Consider the following 24,731-nt stretch of genomic DNA (forward strand, 5'->3'; position numbering starts at 1 on the left):
CCCGGTAGGTAGTTCTTCTTCTGGGAAATAAGGAATCATCAGGCGATAAACTGTTTAGCTATACTCAAAACCAGCTAGCCAGTACATAGAGATACTGTAAGATACAAATAAAGTTACATGGCTGTCTACTTAGGGCTCGTTCACACGTGAACAAAGGGGCGGATTTTGACAGCGGATTTCGCTTCAAAATCCGCCCCTTTACAATGGTGGTCTATGCAGACCGCCAGGATTCTTTTTTCCGCTAGCGCTGGGCTGCTGCTAGCGGAGAAAAGAAGCAGCATGTCCTTTCTTCAGGCGGAAGCTGCGGCGCGATGGACCGCGGCTTCTGCCTAGCGGCAGCACCCTCCTAATTCGGCTCATTCATTTGAGCTGACATAGGAGGGGAAAGCCGCGACCGCGATGCTCGCGGCAGGCGGGTTTTGACCAGAGAGAGATGCGGCTCTCTCTGTGTCAAAACCCGCGCGGGAGATGCACATGTGAACTGACCCTTAGTCTGCCATACAAGGCAGTACCGGTTTGTTTTGAGCATAGCTAACCATACCTCTAATTATAAACAACTTTACATAAATGAATAGCACATGTGAATATAAGAAACTTTGTAATATATCTTTATTAAGGAGATATGTTTTCTTTACCTCTTATTCAGCTGTTCTCCTGTGCCTTATTTTTAGTCTGACGGCTTGTTATCACAAAATTTGTCTTCATATACAGCCTTCTCACACACCTCTATGTAGAAGGGAACTATTGAGTAGGAAGCTGCAGCCAGCTAGTGAATTGATTTATTTTCTGATTCTGTGCACTATTAGCTTCTTATCTACAAACCTAGCAATGTAGAAAGAGCACAGAGTAGCAGCTATTATTTGAGTGCCTTGTGTAGCTTTTAGGATCGGGTCTCGCAGGTATATGTCCTGGCGCACAGCGCCACCTGCTGGGCAGTCCGACTCCCACTCTCGGCCTCATGCAGTGAGTCGACTGGAGTCTAAGTTCAGTTTTCCCCCTACTGAGCATGCTCGGACATTTTGGAGCCACTCAGAGGCGAAGTCCCATTTCGGGCATACTGAGCATGACCGGTGAGGTCATGGCCACCGCCCTTGCTGGGCGGGGACTTCCTTTTATATAGTGTGAGCCGACGCCCGCCGGGTGCTCACACTTTCACTGGGAATTGTTAATGACAGTAGTTCAGGGCTGGGATCCAGTAGAACTATCAGCCCTACACCAAGACTAGGAGCAGTGGACTCTGTCCCAGCCTGTGGCTCTGACAGCAGATTTGGTCTCTTAGTTAGCCAATTTGAACTGTCTATTCCCTTTATAGCTCCTAGCTGTTGCAGGAGCATGTTTTGTTGCTGACCAGGGGTGAGGGTTAACCCTTGGCAGCCTTGCTATGTCAGCTGTATACAGGTGCTCCTTTCCAGTGAGGTTAACTGGCAAGGTTTGGTTTGCACCCTGTTCACATTGAGTGCCGCGCCACATCACTGCCAGTGCAGTTTAACTGGTAGTGCACTGTTCAGACATACAGCCGCCCATCTGGGCCTGTGGACCTCGCTGCAGTATCCTGCAGACTAGCGGTTCTGTCGTTTAAAATATAATTTTTATATATTTACACAGAACCGTAACAGTAGCAATCTCCTTGTCCCCCTCCTGTCTTCATAGTCTAATATGTAGAACATATACTCTGCCTGGAGAAGAAAACATATTTCTTTAATAATATCTATTCCATCATTTCTTATTTTCCCTTTTATAAAAAAAAAAAGTTGCCTATAACTGAAGGTAAACTTTAAGGATGCAGGGTAGTTTGGGTGTTAAGGTTTGGTGATCTACCCACTCTTATTCTATTCTCATATGCCATATTCTGTTTTTTTCATGGCATCATGTCTACTGAGAACTCGTCTACTTGTACATATCCTGTACTACCATATTGCTTTGCCACATTGTCTACACTTATTGTAAGCTTATGGGCAGACCAGCGCCGCTTCTCCCATGAGGCGACCTGAAGCGACCGCTTCAGGCGACGCTATGCCGGGGCCCCGGGGGAGGGCAGCATTTTTGCTGACCTAATTCAGTCCAGGACAAGCTGTCCTGGACTGGCTTAGTGTCACCGTCACCGAGTGGTGGATTGGGGCGGCCCTGTGGACGCAGCGCTGCTCCAGCGGCAGCCCCTCACGCTCAGGCAGAGAGCAGGTCCTCTCCCTGCCTGCTCTCTGCCTGCTAACGACGCTCGCTCCGCTCAGCCCCGCCCCCTCCACTCCGCCCTGGGGGGGTTCGGCTTTCTGACATCCGCCTCAGGCGACAGAAACCCTAGGTTCACCCCTGGGGCAGGCTGTCATTTTTTCTTGTTGTGTATACGTCAAAGCCATGTACACCTTACTGTTATTTCATTGTTCTTTATGTCCAATTTTTGTACTAATTTTTGGAAAATTTCAATATTGATAAAGAAAAGAAATGTAAAAAAAACCCTGTTAAGCAGAGACTAACATCTTTTAAACAATCAATGTATAATAGGTGGTCCATGATAGATCAGGAGTTTGAACCACCACTTATCTGATATCCCCATATTCACTTAAAAATATACAATTCAATGACCATATTACTGTATAACCGATTTCATTGATGGAGAAGAGTTGAAAATGTGTCATCTGAAGGGTCCAAGTTTCTTGTTCACCATATCTTCTGAGAGGCCTCTGTGGCAAGTCAGAAGATCCTTTTATCCCAGATAGAAAGATATAGTCTTCTTAAGCATACCTAGTTCTAACAAAAAAAAAAAAAAGCCAAATGAGTATTACAAGTTAGTAGAAATGTTGTAATATATTATATTAAAGAAATATTTAACATATGTACTATATTATGTAATATATAACACATACCAGCTGAGTTACTTTTTACACAGACATCTATGGAGAGAGGAGGGGGAGGCTGCTGTACAAAAACACACAACTACTGCTGCTATATGCTTATTGAAGGAGAGATCTTCCAACACTGCTGCATCTTCAAGATAACACTCCACAGATGCAAGCCTCCTCCTCCCTCATCCCTCTCAATAGACTCCTTTGTCCAATCTGAATATACAGATAGATTCTTTATAAATAACCTGCATACAGATAAAGAGTGCAGCCTAATAAGTGGCAATGGAAATTAAGTTTCTTATATTAAAATGTACTATTCATTTATGAAAAGTTGTTTTGTAAGTGGAGGTACATTTTAATGCATGGCTTCTAGATATCATACAAAAATATAGAATAATATTAAAAACAGTAACAAGTGAATAACATTGATTGTTTTGTGACGATGACACCTGTCAAGAGGTGAGATGTATTAGACAGCAAATGAAATGTCAATTTTTGAACTTGATGTGTTGAAAGCAGTAAAAATGGCTAAGCATAAAGATTTGAGGACTCTAACAAAATCCATAATGTTAAAGTAAGCAATAGCAAAGTTGAAAAACAAATATTCAACTCAGAGTGAGCTACCGAATGGTAATGACCTTCTATTCAAAAAAAAAAAAAAAAAATTCTCCCAGAAAATGATAGCAATTACACATGTTTTGTTCTACACAAAAAACTCAGAAAGAAAAACCCAAAAATCATAAAATTTCACATAAAACTCCAAAAATCAGCCAAACAAAATTACTGGCACCCTTCAACATAATACAGTGGCTTGCAAAAGTATTCATACCCCATGAAACTTTTCTCACCTTCCAACCACAAACTTAATCATATTTTATTGATATTTTAAGTAATAGACCAACACAAAGTAGCAGATAATTGTGACATGGGAGGAAAATGATACAAGGATATATTTTAGAGCCAGTTTTTGCTCCAATTCCACGTGCAGGTCTTTTAGGGTATGTCTCTACCAGATTTGTGTATCTAGAGACTAAGATTTTTTTTCATATTTGGATACTCCCCTTCCCGCCGATGGCATTTTTTGATTTTTGTTTTTTGTTTTCATTCTCCTTCTAAACCCCATAACTTTTTTATTTCTCCGCTCCCAGAGCCATATGAGGTCTTAATTGTGGGACAAATTTTTCTTCATGATGCCACCATTAATTATTCTGTAGAATGTACTGGGAAGCTGGAAAAAAATTCTGGATGGGGTGGATTTGAAGAAAAAATGCATTTCTGCGACTTTCTTACGGGCTTTGGTTTTACGTCGTTCACTGTGCAGTCAAAATGACATGTCCCCTGTATTCTATGTTTCGGAACGATTCCAGGGATACCAAATTTTTATGGTTTTATTTACATTTTGACCACTTAGGGGCGTCTTTTTTTTGCGGGGCAGGGTGTACTTTTTAGTTCTACCATTTTCGGGAAATGTTATTGCTTTGATCACTTTTTATTCAAATTTTTATCAGAATCAAAACAGTGAAAAAACGGCGGTTTGGCACTTTAGACTATTTTTCCTGCTACAGCGTTTTCCGAACAGGAAAAATATTTTCATAGATTTGTAGAGCGGGCGATTTCGGACATGGGGATACCTAACATGTATGTGTTTCACAGTTTTTAACTACTTTTATCTGTTCTAGGGAAAGGGGGGTGATTGGAATTTTTAATACTTTTTATATTTTTTTATAATTTTTTACTTTTTTTTAATTTACTTTTTTTGCATTTATTAGACCCCCTAGGGGTGTTGAACCCCAGGGGGTCTGATCACTAATGCAATGTATTACAATGCTAATGCACTGAAAAAATCATCCTTTCTTTTGCAGGCTGCATAGACCAGCCTGCAAAAGAAAGAGATTGAAGACCGGCCAGGGAGCCTTGTAAAGGTTCCCGGCTGTCATGGCAACGTGACGTTGGCCCTGGTGCATGCTCCAGGAGCTGGCGATCACCGGCAAAATGGCGGCGCCCATGCGCCGCCAGGAAAATGGCGCCTCCGGCACCTTTGACAGTGGCGCCGGAGGGGTTAATTAGAGCCGGTTGTCTACTGCTTAAAGCTCCCGGGCGATCGCCATAACTACACACCCAACATGCGCTATGCTATTACAGAGGATGTTGGGAAGGGGTTAAAGTATGCTTGGGGTTATTGTCCTGCTAGAAGACCCATAACCTAGGACACAAACCCAGTTTTCTAACACTTGGCCCTACATTGCGTCCCATAATCCTTTGGTAATCTTCAGATTTCATGATTCCTTGCAGATGACTTTTATAGAGCCAGAGAACAACCCTGAAACATCTTTGAACCTCCACCATATTTAACTGTTGGTACTGTATTCTTTTCTTTGTAGGCCTCATTCCGTTTTAGGTAAACCGTAGAATAATGTTCTTCTCAAAAAACTCTATCTTGGTCTCATCTGTCCACAAGACATTTCCCTAAAGGATTTTGACTAACTCATGTATATTTTGGCAAACTGCAGTCTAGCTTTTTTATGTCTGTGTGTGGGGTCCTCTTGGGTCTCCTGCCATAGCATTTTATTTCATTCAAATGTTGATGGACAGTTTGCGCTGGCACTGAAGCACCTGAGCCTGCAGGACAGTTTGAGTTACTTTGAAATTTGTTAGGGATTATTTTTCCACCATCAGGACTATCCTGCGTTGAACACTTTAATCAATTTTTCTCTTCCATCCATGTCCACAGAAATTATCTACAGTGCCATGGGTTGTAAACTCCTTGATTATGTTGTATAAATGAAAAGAAAAGAAAAAAACTGAGAAAAAAAAAGTGTGAAAAAAATTAGTCACAAAATAAAACACTGGATCAAATTTTTGACAGAGTAGTAAATGTAACAAAAAATGTTGTGACATGGAAATGTGTGAAAGGTTAGCCATTTTGGTGACTCAGACTTTCTGTATATAGGTAATCTTGCCAAATTTCATTATGGATCAGTAGAGCCTCCCGTTGCAGTTTTGAAAATCACAGCATGTCAATTATATCTATGGAAACGCCGGCAGCTTTCTTGTAGATATAATGGGAAGAGAAAGTCTGCGGAGGAAAACTCTGTGAACTTTCTCTTCAAAGCGCTGCAGGAAGAACTGCAATGTGTTCACGCAGTGGTTCTTCCCACAGCGCTTTAGCGCAGCAGTTACGGTCCGTGGGGCCTTCAAGAAGTGCGGTATTGCCCTGTGTGAGGGCTAGGCTGTGTATTTTCTGTTCCTGTTATAAGGTGAATAAAGCCACTTATTTTGGATTGCCATTATGTAACATCTCTGCCTGTTCGGGTCACTGCACCACCCTCTGCTCGCATGCTGCGGCGCAGGAGGCGTGTGCAGTTTGAGAATCTGCTTAAAGTTTTTAGTTGCACTGTGTGAACACGGCTCTAGTCCTTAATTGGATTTGCACCACACCCGTCTTCTGCCAAGGTTGCCTCTGTCCATTAAGTGGTTAATCTGGCCTTGCCCTGTGATTGACAGCTGCCTTTCTGTGAACTTCAAGGGCGGGTTCTTCCTCCCTATTTAGCCTTGGTTCCCATTCACACCAGTGCTTGTTATTGCCGTGCGCATACCTGCTCTTACTGTCCCTGTTTGCTTATACTATTATACTTGACCTTTGGCTTTTCTCATTGACTATTCTCTTGACTCCGATTTGGCACTGCATCGCTCTCTTGTTACCGAACCCTGGCTAGCTGACCTCCCTTTGTTGTTGTACGTCTTGTCTGCGTTTTGTGTTTCACATATTCAGGGAGGGATTGTCCTCGTGGTTGTCGCCTATTACCTAGGATAGGGCCTGGCAATAGGAAGGGAAAGCGGGGGGCTTCAGCTTAGGGCTCACTGTCTCTTGTGCCCCTCCCAGGGTTTAACAGTTCTGGGAATTGCTGTCTTAGCAATTCCCTTACACATTACCTGATCTGCTCTTTATTTGGCACCCAGCGCCACCAACACCTCTTTTAAGTCCAGGAAACTGCTACCTTTGATGCTAAATTAACCCCACTTGTCACAATATGTTTCATCTAAAATATTCTGGGAACTGCTCTTCCTTGAAGTACCATCTAGCGCCCATTTTAGTGGGACCCCGTTTTACCTTACTTCTTCCAGGAAAGAAACAAATTTCAAAAATCACTTCCATCAAAGAAACGGCAACATACAAGCTTAGTGCAGAAGCTCCCAATATCATGGCACCCCTTACTGGAGATTTTGTGTGTAATGAAGCTCCTCACACGAGGGGTGCCACTTCTCTCATGAAAATTTAACAAGACATTTTTCGGAATTGACATCTTCTCATGAACTAGACTATAGCGGAAGAAAAGGTGAGGAGCTGTAGCCTATGAACTAGCAGAAAGCCTCTGATTTCCAACATATGTTAAGAAATCTTATCTGACCTACATGCAAGCAGTTTGAGCTTCTGCTTAGCTCTAATAATATGCAGGAGCTTTCACATCTTACATTCGTAAACCAGTTTCACTGTCAAGAATCAAAAACAACAAGTTATACAACAGACTACTCGCAAGCCTCTTCAAGATTCCTTGGTCATCATCCTGAATTTTAACCTTCTACATCAGTGATAAGGACATGCTAGCAAGCCAACGTATCTTCCTAGTCTGATTGACGTTTTGCTTGCGCTTGTCAGCAGAAGTGTGAAGAAAATTAAATTACTCTTTATGCAAGTGTTGCAAAATAAATCCAATGCAAAGGTTTAATTGAATTATTAAAGATGACTGCTCGTCTCAAGGTACAAGACTTCTTTTAAAGGGCTGGTGGAATCTTAATACATCTGAATGTTTCAGCTAGACAATAGAAAGCACACATATATGTGGGCGATATATTATCAGGAGGTTGCTGTAAAGAGGCAGGAGGAGAGGAATCATTTTTGATAATGCGGGGGGGGGGGGTGTGATTAATTTGAAACAAAAAAATTATTTCTATGCAAAATTATTCTGGATAAAAAATGGCAAAATGTGAATGTGGATGGTAAATCAAAGGAAGCTGTGCAAAATGTGTATTGGGGAGTGGTCTGTTTGGTCTGTATACTGTACATCTAATATTATATGTAGCTGCAGCAATTGTTCTGTTGTTGTACTTTAGCATATGTGTGCAGTTTATTCATTGTTGTTTATATACAGCTATTATGGCTGTACAATTTTTGATGGCACCCCCTTTGCTGAATTGAAAAGTTTAAAAAATTGCATTTGGTAAATCTGATATATAGACAGTTACACTGGGTAACCATGCAAAAGTAGAGTTAGGGCTCATTCACATCTGCGCCCGGGGTCTCCGCTTTCAGGAACTGGTCAGGAGACTGAAACCTGCAGGAATTTTTCAAACCCATTCATTTGATGCAGAAAAAAAACACGATGCCTTTCCAGAGCGGTTTTTAGCTTAGTTCCGCAATGTGGCGCCTTAGCCTAATATACACTCAAAGGACAGGTAACCTTTTCATTGCCATTAACCTAATTTTAAGTCTGGTTTACAATGGAAAAGTTATATTTGTCTATAGAGTGTTTGAACATACTGTAGGTTATACTGACAGTCAGTCCTGTTAGGGATCATTCACATCTGCGCCCGGTCTGTGTTATGCAGGTTTCCGTTTTCTGCCTGAAACTGGACAGGAAACGGAAACCTGCAGTCATTTCTCAAACCCATTCTTGTGAATGGGTTTGAAAAGTGTCCGGCCGTTAGCGCCTGTGAGCGTTATATGCTCTCCGCGATGAAACCGTTTTGTTTTTTTAAACGGACACAGAGTCAGACATGCAGGACTCTGTTAAGTTTAAAAAAAAAACGGTTTTGCCACAGAGAGCATAAAACGCTTACCGGCGCTCACGGCTGGAGACAGTCTGACAGGTTTCTGTCTTTTGCATGCAGACTCCGTCAGAACGGAGTCCAGACGCCGGTGTGAACCTAGCATTACTGGTATAATGCTAAAGCCCCAAATAGTGGACCAAAGCAAAAAAACAGTGCAAGAAAAAACTAGTCGGAAACACATTGCATTTTTTCACACAGCGCTTTTGACAGACAGTACTTTCTGCTTCCATTATACCTATAGAGAAACTGCTGGTGTTTCCATAGGTATTATTTACATGTTGTAATTTCCAAAACTGCAACAGCTTTGAAAAATCGCAGCATCTCCACTACGCATATTTTCCTGTAATGACTATAAAACTGCAGCGTTTACACCACTTGAGGCCCCTGACCTAAAACTGTAAAATGTTGCAAATATTTTGTAAAAAAAAAAAAAAAAAGTGTGAAAGGTTTCAAATCCCTACTTGCAACTTTTAGCACTAGAATTTTGGAGTTTAGGGCTTTGATAAATTCTGCTGAATGTGCTTATGTCCACAGGTAGTCGAACGCAACATGAAAAAACAAGAGTGGAACAAATATTTCCATAACAGCCATTACACACCCATTTTAAAAACAATGGTAGTCAATGAGAACATACAAACGTCCGTTTTTTTAACAGACAGTTTTAATGGACTATTAAACATAGGACAAGCGTCTGTTTGCAGGGAAGGACATGCCAATGCAAGTGAATGGTTCTGTTTTTAACATGTACAGATTTTTTTTTTTTTTTTTCTTCAATGTAGATTGTGAGCCCACATAGAGATCACAATGTAGATTTTTCCCTATCAGTATGTCTTTGGAATATGGGATGGAAATCCATGCAAATACAGGGAGAACATACAAACTCTTTGCAGATGTTTTTTTTTTTTTTTGCACTTGGTGGGATTTGAACACTAGGACTCCAGTGCTGCAAGGCTGCAGTGCTAACCATTGAGCCACCATGTGGCCCCAGATGTCCAGGTTTCATCCTTTTGACAGCCATTAAAAATGAATGAGAGGTAAGGTAAAAAAAAACAATGAAGTTAATCAGTTTTTATTTTCACTGATCATTAAAAATGGATAGCTAACTGATCAAAAACACATTGAAAATGGACAAATTAACAGAAATTGATTTTTTTATTTTTTTTTTTTTTTAAAAAGTGGCACACTGAAGAAAAATGGACGTTAAAAACTGACAATTTCATGTGTTTTTTAATGTCAGTTTTTTGGCTGTCCTGTGCTTGTAGCCTTGGGCTGACTGGATCTTATACCTTTCATCTCTGTCGCCCGCTTTATTATCCTCTACTTCTTTTTCATCTCTCAACTTAGAAGTGTAGACTGGAAGGACAGGAAACACTATGGCCATGTCTATGAGACAAATGGATTCACTCCTGAGTCAAGGCATATAGCCAGCTAAGCATATATTTAGAATAAAACATCTGTTCCAGTCTGTGTGTGTGTATTCTAATCATGCTACAATAGTGTTTGTGTCTCTAGGCTTATCTTATATTATGTCATAATTCACCCATTGTTCTCTGTCCTGATAACATCACAATATTATGTGTGAATTTGCTCACTAACAATAGCAGTAACCATCACCCAGTTAGCAAAAGCACAAAACATCTAGCAAAGTATAAAAGCGGGAAATTGATGGAGCATAAGATATAATCAACAGGATTATTGAACAAACAGGAAACCATGTGAAACCACTGTGGTCTGATCCTAAAATGTTTGTTAGTTATAGAACAGATAAGAACATGAATAAAATAGAAATAACATGAAAGAGAGAAAAAAAAAGTAAAAACAAAAAACAGTGGTATAGTCAAAAGGCATGTCATGTATACAGGGTCATCGGGCATGTAGGGGAACTATTAAAGCACCTGATAATCCATTCACCAAAACCAATAACTTATAAAATTTGTCATGCGAATATCACAATGAAGAGGTCAAATGCTCCAGGTACAAAAATTCATACATTTTTGATACCCATACAAAGATAGGAAGGCTCACTTTTCTTCCACTAAAAGCTTTTACCAGCATCACCAGGAATTGAAGTATCAGGCCCCTTTGTTTGCCTTTTGGGAAATATGCAAATAATATCTTTTATGTGTAAAGGAGGAACTTAATCTAGTGCCACCTTTTGGAAGGCAGCTCCCTATAGATCGATGCCTGATTTTCATGAAGCCTAATAGCATAATCTGGGAACATTGCTAAGTTATAATAACTCCTGTAATAGGGGAGTAACAGGGATATTTTGCCCTGATAAAGGAGGAATAACACAGACCAAATCTCAATATTTAGAAAATTTGATCACCTTCGACTGAAAGAGCTAAAAAACTGTGAATTTCTGTCATATCTGAATGTAACTTAGAGGACACTCTATACCACTGCAATAGTGAGATATATTCAGTCTTTGAAATCCATAGCTGATCAGAACTTGGGTACTACGAATTATTGCCCCTCACTCAGGAAGAGGCCAAGATTCATTTTTCATTGTAAGAGATGGAGGGGAGGAGGCTCTTCTAGAGGGTCCGAAGCATCAAATAGGAAGATGATAGGGTATGCTCTACAGGGCCCAGAGCCAAAGAACATTAGCGGAGGATTTTTTTTACCCTCAGATCAGGACTTAAGAGGAAAGGACTTTTATAAAAATGATTCCCCCATCTCCCATTCTGCTTAAAATATGTGGAGAGCAAAGTCCTGCAAACAGGACTTTTCTCTCTGTTGATTTTGGGCAGAAACCCGGCTGACCCCATTATAGTGGGTAACTGTTTTTTAACCAGATAGGGTTTCCAAAACAAAATCGGAAGCTAATGAGAAACTAGTGTAAAATGTATCTCTCTATCAATCACCTTTATATCGTTGTAATTTTATCACAACGTTTAGCTCATCTCATAGGTTCATAAGAGACACATTGAGTAGGTACTGGCCGGTGCTTTTAACCCCTTCCTGCCGATGGCACTTTTTGACTTCCTGACCAAGCTCGATTTTTCAAAATGGAAATGTGTCACTTTATGTGGCAATAACTTTGGAACGCTTTAACTTACCAAAGTGATTTTGAGATTGTTTTCTCATAACACATTGTACTTCATGTTAGTAGTAAATTTTGGTTCATATGTTTTGTGTTTAATTATGAAAAAATAGGAAATTTGGTGGAAATTTTGAAAAATATGCATTTTATAAAATTTTAAATGATGTGCATTGCATACAGATAGTCAGACCGCCAAAATTATATCATAAATCTCATGTCCCAGATCTCTGCTTTATGTCGGCATCAAACTTTAGTCACCCTTTTATTTTTCACGGACATTATAAGGTTTACAAGTGAAACAACAATATTCAAAATTTTCAAGAAATTTCCAAAACCCATTTTTTAAGGGACTAATCCAGTTATGAAGGGGTTTTGAAGGACCCCTGTATTAGAAACCCCCATAAATCACCCCATTTTAAAAACTGTACCCCTTAAATAAGCCAAAGCAACATATACCTAGTAATTTAACCCTATAAGTGCTTAACAGGAATTAATACAAAATGGAGGTGAAATTTTCAAATTTGATTTTATTTTACTAATATTTTTGTTTAGCCCTAGAATTTGCACATTTACAAGGGATTAAAGGAGAAAACACATCCCACAATTTGTTATTCAAGTTCTCCTGACTACCATAGTACCCCACTTGTGGGTGTAAACTAATATATGGACGCACCGCGAGACGCAGAAGGGAAGGCGCGCCAAAGAGCTTTTAGAGGGCAGATCTGGCTGTGATCAGTTTCAGGAGCCATGTCGCATTTACAAAGCCCTTGAGGTGTCAAACAGTGGAAACCTCTAGAAAGTGACCCCATCTTGAAAACTGCACCCCTCAAAGAATTTATCAAGTGATGTAGTGAGCATTAGTAACCCCGAAGTGAATGTATAAGCTGTGCGGAGTAAATTGGGTAACCAAATCCTATTCTATTTTCCCACTAGCTCCTATGACACGGACGGGGAAGAGGGGCATTCTGGGGGATCAGCGCTGGTGTCTTCTCTCTCATAAGCTCTAAATATGGGGTGTCCCCTGAAAACGCTCGCACAGCTTACACATTTCCTTCTAGTCGCAGCCACTTATGTCCTAATGATTTGGTGACTTTTGGGGTTTTTGTCTTCACATTGTACAAGCAAGATTTTTATTTTTATCTTCTGGCAATGTGGCCATATGAGGGCTTGGTGTTTGCGGTATTAGATGTACTTTTCAATGCCACCATTTTGGGGCCTGTAACTTATTGACTACATTTTATTAACTCTTTCTGGGTGGGATGTAAAAGGAAACATCAATTCTGGCATTGCTTTTTAGCATTTATTTTTTTTCCCGTGCAGCGTACAGCATAAGTAACATGTTACCTTTATTCTCCGGGTCGGTACGGTTACGGCGATACCTCATTTGTATTATTTTTTAATGCGTTGCTATTTGTGCAGAATAAAATTCAATTTAGGGAAAAAAATCTATTATTTTTGCATCGCCATCTTCTGAAAGGCATAACATTTTTTATTTTTTGGTAGACAGAGCTAGTTGAGGGCTTATTTTTTGCGGGATGACCTCTGCTTTTTATTGGTACCATTTTGGTTTTCATCTGACCATTTGATTATTTTTTATTGAACATTTTGTAAGGGAAAGGTGGTGAATAATCATTGTTTTGTGCAGTTTTCTACGGGGTTTTTTTTACGCCGTTCGCCGTTCGGGTTAAATAATGTTTTAATTTTATTGTTCAGGTTATTACGGACGCGGCGATACCAAATATGTAATGTTTTTTTCTTTTTTTCTTTATTTTACATAATAAAGCATTTTATATGGGGAAAAAGGTATTTTTGGGGCTTTATTTATTTCTAATTTATTTTAAACTTATTTAAACTTTTTTATTTTTACTTTTTTTTCACTTTTTTTTCCTGTCCCCATGAGGGATTGAAGCAGTGATCGGCTGATCACCGCTTCAATACATATACACTGCAATACACGTGTTACACGTGTATTGCATTGTATAGGAAGCTGTCAGCCTGTGTGGACACCGGCACCCCCCGAAACCGGCGCGGGGGTACCGATCGCCGCCATGTTACACTGAAACCCCGGAGGTGCCGGCGGTCATGTTGACCACCGGCATCTCAGGGGTTAACACCCGCGATCGGACCCGGTTCCGACCGCGGGTGTTACGGGGCATTGTCAGCCGTGTATTACGGCTGACACCCGCTGTGCATGGTGCGCACACAGGTCCTGTGTGCGCACCATGCAGCCGCAGTAATAGTACGGAGGTTTGCGGGAAGCCCTTCCCAGCAGCGCTGTACTATTACGGCGCATGTCGGGGAGGGGTTAAATGACCCTTTTCTGAAAGATATTCTACCGAGGGAACCAATGGTCATCTATAGACGGACTCAAACTATGAAAAATATTTTAGCTGCGAGTAGGTTGAAACCAGTAGACTCTACAAGATTGAGTATAACTCAAGACCCTATTATTGGTAGTTTTCATTGTGGACACATTAAGTGCAAATGCTGTGGATCCATTAAACACAACATACGAGAATTTGAGAGTTTTTCTACTGGGGAAACATTTAAGCTGAAATATTTTTTAAACTGTTCCTCATCATATGTGATATATTTACTACAATGTCGGTGTGGTTTACAATATATAGGAAGAACTATGATGACCCTACACAAGCGAATTAGCAGGCATTGCTCAAATGTGACTAATGGGTATGTAAAACACAGCCTTTCTAGACATGCTCTCACGCATCATCACTGTCGGTTTGATAGTTTTAGTCTGATACCCATTGATCCCATCCCCCGTACTGTACCTAACCATTTGACCACTCTTAATAAAAGAGAAATGTACTGGATATATATAAAATGAACACACTAGCTCCAGTAGGTTTGAATGAGGCATCCGAAGATGTGTCCAAGATATTGATAGCTTTTTTTATATTTTATTAGCCTTTTATAAAATCGTTTGTTATAGTATTTAAAAAAAAAAATCAAATTGATCATTATTTGCATTAACTTATGTGTTTTTATATATAGATTAGACTTTTATTGGTTTCATTTATAATGATTACCTTGTGACATGCCCCAAAAAATAAGAGGGTACAGATGGTTTTATTATTTTATCATATTTTTTTACTTCACTTTTATTTCCTCTAACTCCGGGTGTTAGATTCCGTCTAGGGTCTAGAACTCTGAACCCACAGGCCTTTGGAAGCTTAAATTATTCTGAGCTATATATGAGCCACAGCTGATTCCGACTGGCGGCATATATGAGGCCTTGGACGGGCCTATCTGGTTTCTGTCTGCACATATGTGGTTCATGGCCTGAATCTGGCCGACAACCCGGAAGTTATTGATTGAGAGACCATAAAAAGAGGAAGTGGAGGAGGACACATATACGTGTTCTCCGTGACTCAAAAAAGCCGGTGGTAAGTGTTTACTTGTTTAGACTGTATTCTTCTCATCGGGATATCTGTGTCCACTTGTAGGGTGCTCTTTATGGGGCGAAATATAATGTCATGACCCAGATAGAGTGACTTTGTTGATGTGATGGTATACATTTTGTTCAATAGAAGCATAGTTGTATACTGTGCACCCCAATTCCATGTGATGTTGTGGCAACCGTAATGTTCATGTGTTCTGGTGACCTTATAGCTGTTTGTTACGTGTATGTATATGTGTATATATATATATATATATATATATATATATATATATATGTGTATGTATGTATATTTGTGTATTTTATGCGTTTGTACATGTATATGTACCATGGATTATGGATATTTTTTGAGTAGAATGCTATTGTTGCTTTATGTTCATTTGAAGGTATGTATTGTATAATGTATTGGTATGCACTTGATAAAGGGGAGGCCGTTCCCTGAAACGTGTTGTGCCTGTTCGTAGCGAATAAAGAGACTTATAGTTCCATCTTGGCATCCTCCTTGTTTTTACCTTTTTTTTCTGTGAGCGCAACTGGGGTCCTTTTTCTACTGGTTGTCCTGAATTGTAACATCTTCCAGAAGTCGCTGACACTGGTTGCTGCCACCTCTCACCACTTGTGCTCAATTTGTTGTTGTAACCTATTAACAACAACTCCAGGTGAGGGGCTAGACAGGATTTGTTTATTAGAAATAAGCAGGGAATAATGTTTCTTAAATTGGGCAGGTAAGTCAGCTGATGGGAATTGTTTGTGTGCTATATCACCGTTAGATTTTACTTTATCCCGCCATATTAACAATATATTGAATGCAGAATTTAAGCCCATTATATTCAATGAGAAAAAGTTCAGTACTGTGAAAAAAATTATGAAGATTAATAAATTCAGAAATATCACATATTCATATGCTCTGCAACTTAGGAAATGATTGGTAATATAACACAAAACAATGACAAAGAAAAAATGCTATTTCACTAACCCAGGGTGAACTGACAAGTCCTTGGGAATTTATCACCATAATCAAACTGTGTTTTTGCTTTCCAAATTGGTGCCTTCACTGCCTACATATCTCCATTTCTGTTGATATGCAAATTAGTTCTTTTGACCAATAAGGGCATTGCTACTTACCACTTTGCTCTTAAGCGCTCATTTGTATATTGACAAAAAGAGCAAAAGAATCACCAATTCACAAGGGGAAAACGGTATTTTAGTTAGATGACCCTTATCTGTAGGGCTGGGTTGATATGATGGGGTCTGGAGTCAACTTGTTTAAGTCAGTGTTATCTCTTTGTGTAAACCACATGAGGTTCCAATAAGACTCCCATCAATAGGTTTAAGTTCATGATGCAGACCATTCTAGAACTAATTTGTAATGCTTTGCAGTCTTACCAGAGACATTCGTGTCGTATTGTTTTGGTAGATATATGTGGAATCCTCTCTTTGACCAGCTTTGTGGTTATGGCGCCCCTATCTGTAGGAGTTATTGGCCTCTCTAAGGATTTTGATCGAGGGCGCAAACTGACACAGACTGTTATATTTACATGAGTTTTCCCTACAAAAGTTTGGCGTGGCACTATTATTTTTTCTCTTCCTCTACAACCTCTTTAACTCAGGCATTTGAATGAAGGATTATGTTATTGTGATTCCTACAGTGTCCCCACTGGACCACTATGAAAAGCTATTACATTGGACATTAAAGTAGATGTCCATCAAGGCGTCCATAAAGAAACCTACCATGGCAGCACATGAATATAAAACAATAAAGATTTTGTAGTGGTAAGGTTCATTGTAGATGCCCATGTATTTATTTGAACACTAAAGCTTTTATTTTGTAGCATTTCTACAAGTTATTTTATATTACTATTTCCCACAAAAGAACCATGCCTAATGGTTTTTGGATAGAATCTAGGACAAAAATGCACTTTCTCTGCTTATTCCTTACTTTCCAGCAGAATATTAAAACTACTAATGCACAAGGATTCACTAATAACCTATAAATCAATTTACCAAGATTAAAAATCTGGACAGAAAAGTACTTTTAATGGAAGTATTCCCGGTATATCATTCATGGAAATTTTCTATGAAATGAATGAAGCACATGATGGGCAAAGCTATTTGTTGGAAGAAAAAGCAGCTACATGCCATAGTAAAAATGTTGTATTGTAATGGAGAAAAACAATGTGTGGTTTGACTAACAGTCTTGGATTAATTAATTCAATCTACCTCTGAACTGCACTGTTAGTGCATATATATATATATATATATATATATATATATATATATATATATATTTTATATCTGCATAACCTCTAAGACGCCTACAGACTGTCTATAGGCTCTGATATACAGCCGTATACATAGGATTCTTATGTGTATAAACCTTATTTAACTCTTTTCCATAGATTTGGTGTGACCGGACCACTAATACCGCTGGTTGCTTTCAATCCTGAGTTTTCTGTATGACTCCTGCCAAAACCTCTTAAAAATTCATGACCTATCATTAAGATAGGTCATCAATTTTAGATTAACAGTGTTATGATTGTTAGGACCCTGCAGATCAGCTGTTTCTCAGAGCGCACATTTATATGCCATGCACTACAGCATTTTTTACGGTTCTTTTAGTGGCAGGAGTTACAGTTACAGACATTCAAGTCTACAGAATACTACAGTACCTATAATCGTAGCTATTAAAAGTACATTGAGTGAGCATCACAGTGCCCACCATATAAACAATGGTGGGAACAGTTCACTTTGGCACTTTGGGAAACATATAAGCATCAAGGTTCTCAATAGTTGGATCTCCCTTGATTTAACATTGATAGCCTATCTTAAAGAGGTACTAGTGTTTGCTCACAGCTCCTGAATATAAAATGAAAAAATATAGAAAGTGCCACTTACTCATATGTCAGAGATTGGCGTCGTGGATGGGTTAACAGGTCGGATCCTTCCAAGTGAGTGTACGGAGAAAGATTCCCTCGGCTAGATCGTCATTCGTCAGCAGTAAGACAACAACTAGGATAATCCAGCACTCCGAGTCCGATGTATTTCGAACGAATAGGAAAATCCAGCGTCCATGATGCCATGACAAAGGAACAAGGAAAGTTCCGAAACGCGTAGCTAATTTCTGTATGCAAGTTACTTGTCATTACCTTTGGGTATTCTGTGGATGCTTTTTTAATGGAAGAATAAAAGTTACATTTTAACCGACTGGTGACGCTGGATTTTCCTATTCGTGCTGAGTTTGTTTATGCGGATTGAAGTCCATCCACATCCGGGCAGCCCAGGAACAGGTTTTCTAATCTACGGGTTGAGCTGGATATTTCCTTTTATTTTTTGTCCGATGTATTTAGTTAATTTAAAACTTCACTTTTATAACGAAGATACTTTTCTTCCATTAAAAAGCAGTAAGCAGAATCTGTTCAGAAGAGTCCGATTCTAAACAGGAGATTAATAATACTTGCAGACGTCTAAAGGATAGAGGTTATCCCACCTGGAACCTCAACAGGGCCAAATAGATAGTGGGGAGGAGGAGTCACTCTGAACTATTATCTAGTCACCAAAAAAGAAATGCCAATTCCAGCCACAAAGGAGTTTATTTTTCAACCATGTACAGTAGTAATTATAAAGATATTACCAACATAAAAGAAATGTCGGTGTATTACATCAAGATGAAACCTTACACAACATCTTACAGGAAGGCTGTAATTACGTAGCGAAACGAGGAAGAACGTTAGGTAATATCCTCTCGGCAAGCTACTTTAATTCAGAACCTACACGTGAAAAAACTTGGCTAGACCTTACAGGTTTTCATAAATGTGGTTACTCAAGATACTTGCAAATGTGTGAGAAAAACATCAACATTCCAAGACACTGATAACAACAAAACATACAATATTGAATCATTCTTAAATTGCAGAAGCAATCATGTAACTTCCATGATCACCTGTGAGATGTGCAAAAAACATTATGTAGGCTGCACATCTAAGATGTTAAAGGTACGTTAGCAGAACACCTATATAACAGTGTCAATTTAGAAAGTATGAAAACATCAGGAGAATCCAAACACTTTCACGAAATACATAAAGGAGACATCTCAACATTTAAATTCTATGGCATCGAGGCTGTCAAAGAACCCCCGAGGGGAGGGGATTGTCAGGCTAAGATATATCGTAGGGAGGCCTTTTGGACTCTAACATTACAAACCAGATATCCAAAGGGCTTAAACTTTAAAACAGATTTTGCATATTTATATTAGTCTTTAGGTAGTTTAGAATATTAAATTTGTCCGGTTCAGGATAACTATATTGTATTTCATACTTCTACTCATATCTAAAATATGGACCCATAATAGACTATAATATCTCTGTTAATTTCATTATGAAAAATATACATCTTCTTAGTTCCACCAAACACAAATATACTTACCTGAATGCAGTTATACTCATACAGGGTCATTCTCTTATAAAGTACACTTAGAAAACACGAATATCTCAATACGAGAACTAGCACATGCGCACTCAAAGGCACACTATCCATCTTAACTATGGGCTGTTATAATGTGCATGCTCATGAAACAGAAACGGCCATCTTAAGTAAGGGAATGGAGTGACAAACACGATCGAGAGAAGCGGTTTATATCGGCACTGTCCGAATCCTATTTATGTGCTCCACAATAACTTTATTAGCTGTATTATTATACATCAATCAGCATTTGTATGTTTCTGCATATATTTCCTAAGACTTAGTCAACTACTTTCAATCCCATCACACGTGGTATAATGGGACTAATTACAATTTCCGTCCTAATGAAGACGGGAGGGTTTTTTATGCTGTGGTTTTAAGTCTATATAAACGTATTAATTCATCTTTGTTACATGCCATGATTAAGAGGCATATGAGGCTTTGAAACGCGTAGGCAATGCTTAACCCTTATATGCTTACTGCTTTTTAATGGAAGATTCGGAGTGCTGTATTATCCTAGTTGTTGTCTTACTATCTTAGAGAGGACCTTTCACCACCTGGGGCACATGCAGTGTAATACACCGCTAGAAAGCTGACAGTGTACTGAATTCAGCATGCTATTGGCTTTCCCGTTATGTGCCCCCAGTGAAGAGCTATCGGTGCCGGTACCATAGCTCTTCAATGTCAGAAGGGTGTTTCTGACAGTCAGCACTCTGTCGGTTTTCTAGCGGTGTTATACACCACATGTGACCCAGGAGTTGAAAGGTCCTCTTTAAGAATAGGCCATCAATTATTTTAAAAGGTGGATAACCCCTTTAAGAATGCTTACTTCAATTATAACTGTCACAACTTTGTCCTGTTCATTCTGAAGTCCACCGTCTAAATTGTCCTCACCCTATGCCCTATCCCTGGGGCCCATTTAAGGCAGAACATGAAAAAATATAGCACAGAAGAGAGAGTGAATTATCAGACAACTCTCTTGCTAAACACCAATGCAGAAAATGCGTAGTACATTCCGCATTTCTAGAAGACTTTAGAGCTATGTTTCAGTAACTCCATTAAGAAATGGATGCTTTGTGGAAGATAACTTCCCATATTGAAACTAAAATAGTGGAGGAATCTGGGTCTCATATTGAACCCATTGATGCTGTTGCAGTTATTTCTAAAAGAGGAGCTGGTGTAACTGAAAAGCAAGGTCTAGAACCTAGAAGATAGGTCCAGACAAAATAATGTTTGAATAGGGGGCATACCTAAAATAATCTCCGAAACCGATCCAGGGCCCATCTTTCTTAAACTAGTTCAAATTGACCTGATATCTATTACACCTAACCCCCAGTTCTGAAGGAATCCAGCTCGGGTGTCAAACAAAGTGCATTACAGTTTACCCTACAGTTTACTTTAAACAGATCTCTCTGGACCTACAAGTGCTAGAGCAATATCATGTCTGTAACCTACCTAGATCTCAAGATATCACTGGTTACAGTGGTGCAGCATATACTTGCAACTTTCACTTTAACCAATGTGCGGGAGAACATCTGCATCTGACAGTGGTAGGAAAGGAGAAGGATGTCCATAATATCATCCCACACACACATTATCAATCAGAAATTATACTTGCCAAATATTCTTCTTGTTTTACGCAAAAATATACTTTTTTCCCCTTGTTAATGAAAATAAAAATAAAAAACACAATCACCACATCCATAACAACCCCTAAAAAGGGTTAAAATGTGCATGTACATAAGGCACCATAGTTATGTACCACCATATTTATTGAGCTATATGTTCAAGATTTGCAATAAAAAAGGTGACTTTCAGGAGAGATTCTGCAATTTTATCCTTAGGGGAAATAAACACCAAATTGTCCAGGGGCACAAGTATTAAAAGGCATTTGGTGGATTCTGTGTTATCTGCTCCCAGCTTTGTGGTAAAGGAGTTACCGTTTTTGTTTCTCATCTCTGCTTGTGATCTCTACAGTGATAGTCTATAAAGGGGGGTCAATGCGGGGAAACTGTGAAAACTGCAGGATTGCAAGAAATTTAAAAAAAATATATATATATATAGTGATACAGAGAAAACCATAATAATTTTTTACAAATATTTTTAACATAAAAATTTGATTCAAACAATAGGTAATTTTCTGATTTATTGCTCCACTAAAGTAAATTATAAATTAGCATATAGTTTAGTTTATATTTCAGTATATTTAGTGCATTAAATACATTTTTTTTTTCAAAATAAAAACATTTAAAGGTGTTGGTTTATGTTTATTTTATGTAATGTAATCACTGTGTCACTCGCACATGGCCAGATAGCTACATCAGTCTCCTCCATTGAAAAACATTGGCCCACATTTACTAGTAGTAGGGCAGCAAGCAGAGGCACTGTTTTCCTATTTACATCTTGGAAAACAGATTTTCATATTTTTTCCCATAATCCCCCAGTGGAGCGAAAAAAAGGTTTTTGTAAGTCTCCATATGCCTGTGAAGGTGAACTCTTCTTAAAGGGGTTGTCCCATCACAAGGATCCTATCTGTAATGCTTGTTAATGTGAATGTAAGACTTTTCCTAAATACATTGCTTCAGCAAAATTGCTTTGTTTGGCCACTATATTACTTTATTCGTTTTTTTTGTGGCCACAGCCCTGACCTAGCTGCTCCTGAGTCAAGTGATGTCAGCCTGCTCTCAGGGGGGAGGGAGGAGGGGCTAAGTGCACGGGAGCGAGCATGGAGGGGGGGGTTAGTATACCCTTTGGGTGAAGGGGCAGCCAATGCAGGGTTAGATGCCGGCACAAGTGAAGTCAGCAACATCTCTATGCTTCTGCCCTGCGAAGCAAGTAGCGGCAGAATCGATGCTGCTATTCTGGGGCGGGGGGCGGAGGAGTGGAATAACAGCATCGCTTCTGCCGCTGCTGGCTTCATGCAGGGCAGAAGCATAGCGATGTTGCTGGCTTCACCTGTGCCGGCGTCTAACACTCCCCAGCATCCACTGTAATAGAGAGGCGGATGCTGGCGCACAGGTGAAGCCAGCAACATCGCTATGCTTCTGCCCTGCATGAAGCCAGCAGCGGCAGAAGCGATGCTGTTATTCCACTCTGGGGTCACATATGCAAAGCCAAGCGGCGAGATGCCGCCGGCCCTGCGTGCGCGCTCATAGACCAGTCTAGCCTTCACAATGCGAATACAGACCCGACACCCTGTCGGGTCTGTATTTGCACTGTGAAGGCTAGACTGGTCTATGAGCGCGCACGCAGGGCCGGCGGCATCTCGCCGCTTGGCTTTGCATATGTGACCCCGCCCACCAATGACGAGACAAAGCCGGAAGACAGAAGAATTCACAGAAACGAAGACTGGTAAGTATGCGACGTGGGAATACCCCTTTAAGGAGTGATAATATCCCCAGGACCTGGTCTAGAAGTCTCTCATCTCTGCCAAATCAGTTTTCCCTATGCTGTGCTGAGGAGATCCAACCAGATTGAAACAGTGCTGTCCACAGCTGGGGTACTGATTTGGCTAAAATCCGCATCACAGCATTAAGGCTTGTTGAAAAAGTCGGGCATGATGTGTAAGGGGGGCTGCCCCTGAAGGGCAGCAAGCAGAGGCACTGTTTTCCTATTTACATCTTGGAAAACAGATTCGTATATTTTTTCCCATAATCCCATAATAATTATAAATTAGCATATAGTTTAGTTTATATTTCAGTATATTTAGTGCATTAAATACATTTTTTTTTTCAAAATAAAAACATTTAAAGGTGTTGGTTTATGTTTATTTTACGTAATGTAATCACTGTGTCACTCGCACATGGCCAGATAGCTACATCAGTCTCCTCCATTGAAAAACATTGGCCCACATTTACTAGTAGTAGGGCAGCAAGCAGAGGCACTGTTTTCCTATTTACATCTTGGAAAACAGATTTTCATATTTTTTCCCATAATCCCCCAGTGGAGCGAAAAAGGCTTTTGTAAGTCTCCATATGCCTGTGAAGGTGATCTCTCCTTAAGGAGTGATAACATCCCCAGAACCCAGTGCAAACTAAGACATAATAGTCTACAATTGCCCCATGTTAGTACAGTGGCTGATGGATGATAAATCTGGCATATCTTGTAGATGTACTCAATATTCATGCCTCCTATTAATTTACATTAAGCCAGAATTTTGGTGCAATTGGTGCACACTTTGTGGCATGCTATCTCACACTGGCGTAATGGTCAAAGCAGCTAACTGTTTATTTAGGCCATTTTAATAAATCTGCCTCTATGTATCACCCAACATAAGCTTTAGCATTTCCTGTGAGATGAAACTGCTATAGTTATAGTAGATATGCAGCTCATCCTCCATGACTCTACATGTATCTTTAGCTTTTCTTGGAGAATATAGAATTATTTATATAGGAGGGGGATATACATGGAAAGTTGTGTTTCCTCTTTAGTATATTATTAACAGTTGTTCTACGTTTTGTGTTTATACATAAATATATTACTTATTAGTCAGAGGGTTAACTATACAAATTTAAAAAAAAACAATAATAAAAAAATCAATAAACCCTGCAGATTAACATGAATTAAGCTAACATGAAATGTATTGAACAGGATTTTGATAGTGTAAGCGAAACAAGATATAAGATAGTGTGAGCATATACAACATATGAGATTACTTATAGAAAATCTATAATTTAGAATAAGTCAGTTATCAAGATTGGCATGAAAGCTATTGCTTGTGGACCTCATAGCATGACCTCATGTACGCAGCTTTTTTTATTATAGTCCACTCTGCTATATAGCAAAGTATGGTTGTAGAATTGATAAACTGAACCTAATATACTATCTTCCAATGTAAAGGGCAATAAGACAGTATAGGGAATTTAATCATCTTAGAAACCATAAATCCTTTTTATCTATAGAGTGCTATCGAATGCCCTATATGGTAAAGATGCATTTACATTTCAATATCCTAATGTGTCAAGATTAGGGTTGAGCCGAATCTTAAGATTTCAAGATCGATTTTAAAATCTGATTTTTGATTATTTTCCAGCCGATCTCGATCATGGAATTTACTCGTTCGGGCTTTTCCGATCCCGATCCTCAACCCTCGGCTCACTTTTAGGGTTGAGCCAATCTTGAAATAACCTCCGATCTCGAT

This window comes from Leptodactylus fuscus, chromosome 7 (assembly GCF_031893055.1).
Source record: "Leptodactylus fuscus isolate aLepFus1 chromosome 7, aLepFus1.hap2, whole genome shotgun sequence".
NCBI lineage: Eukaryota > Metazoa > Chordata > Amphibia > Anura > Leptodactylidae > Leptodactylus > Leptodactylus fuscus.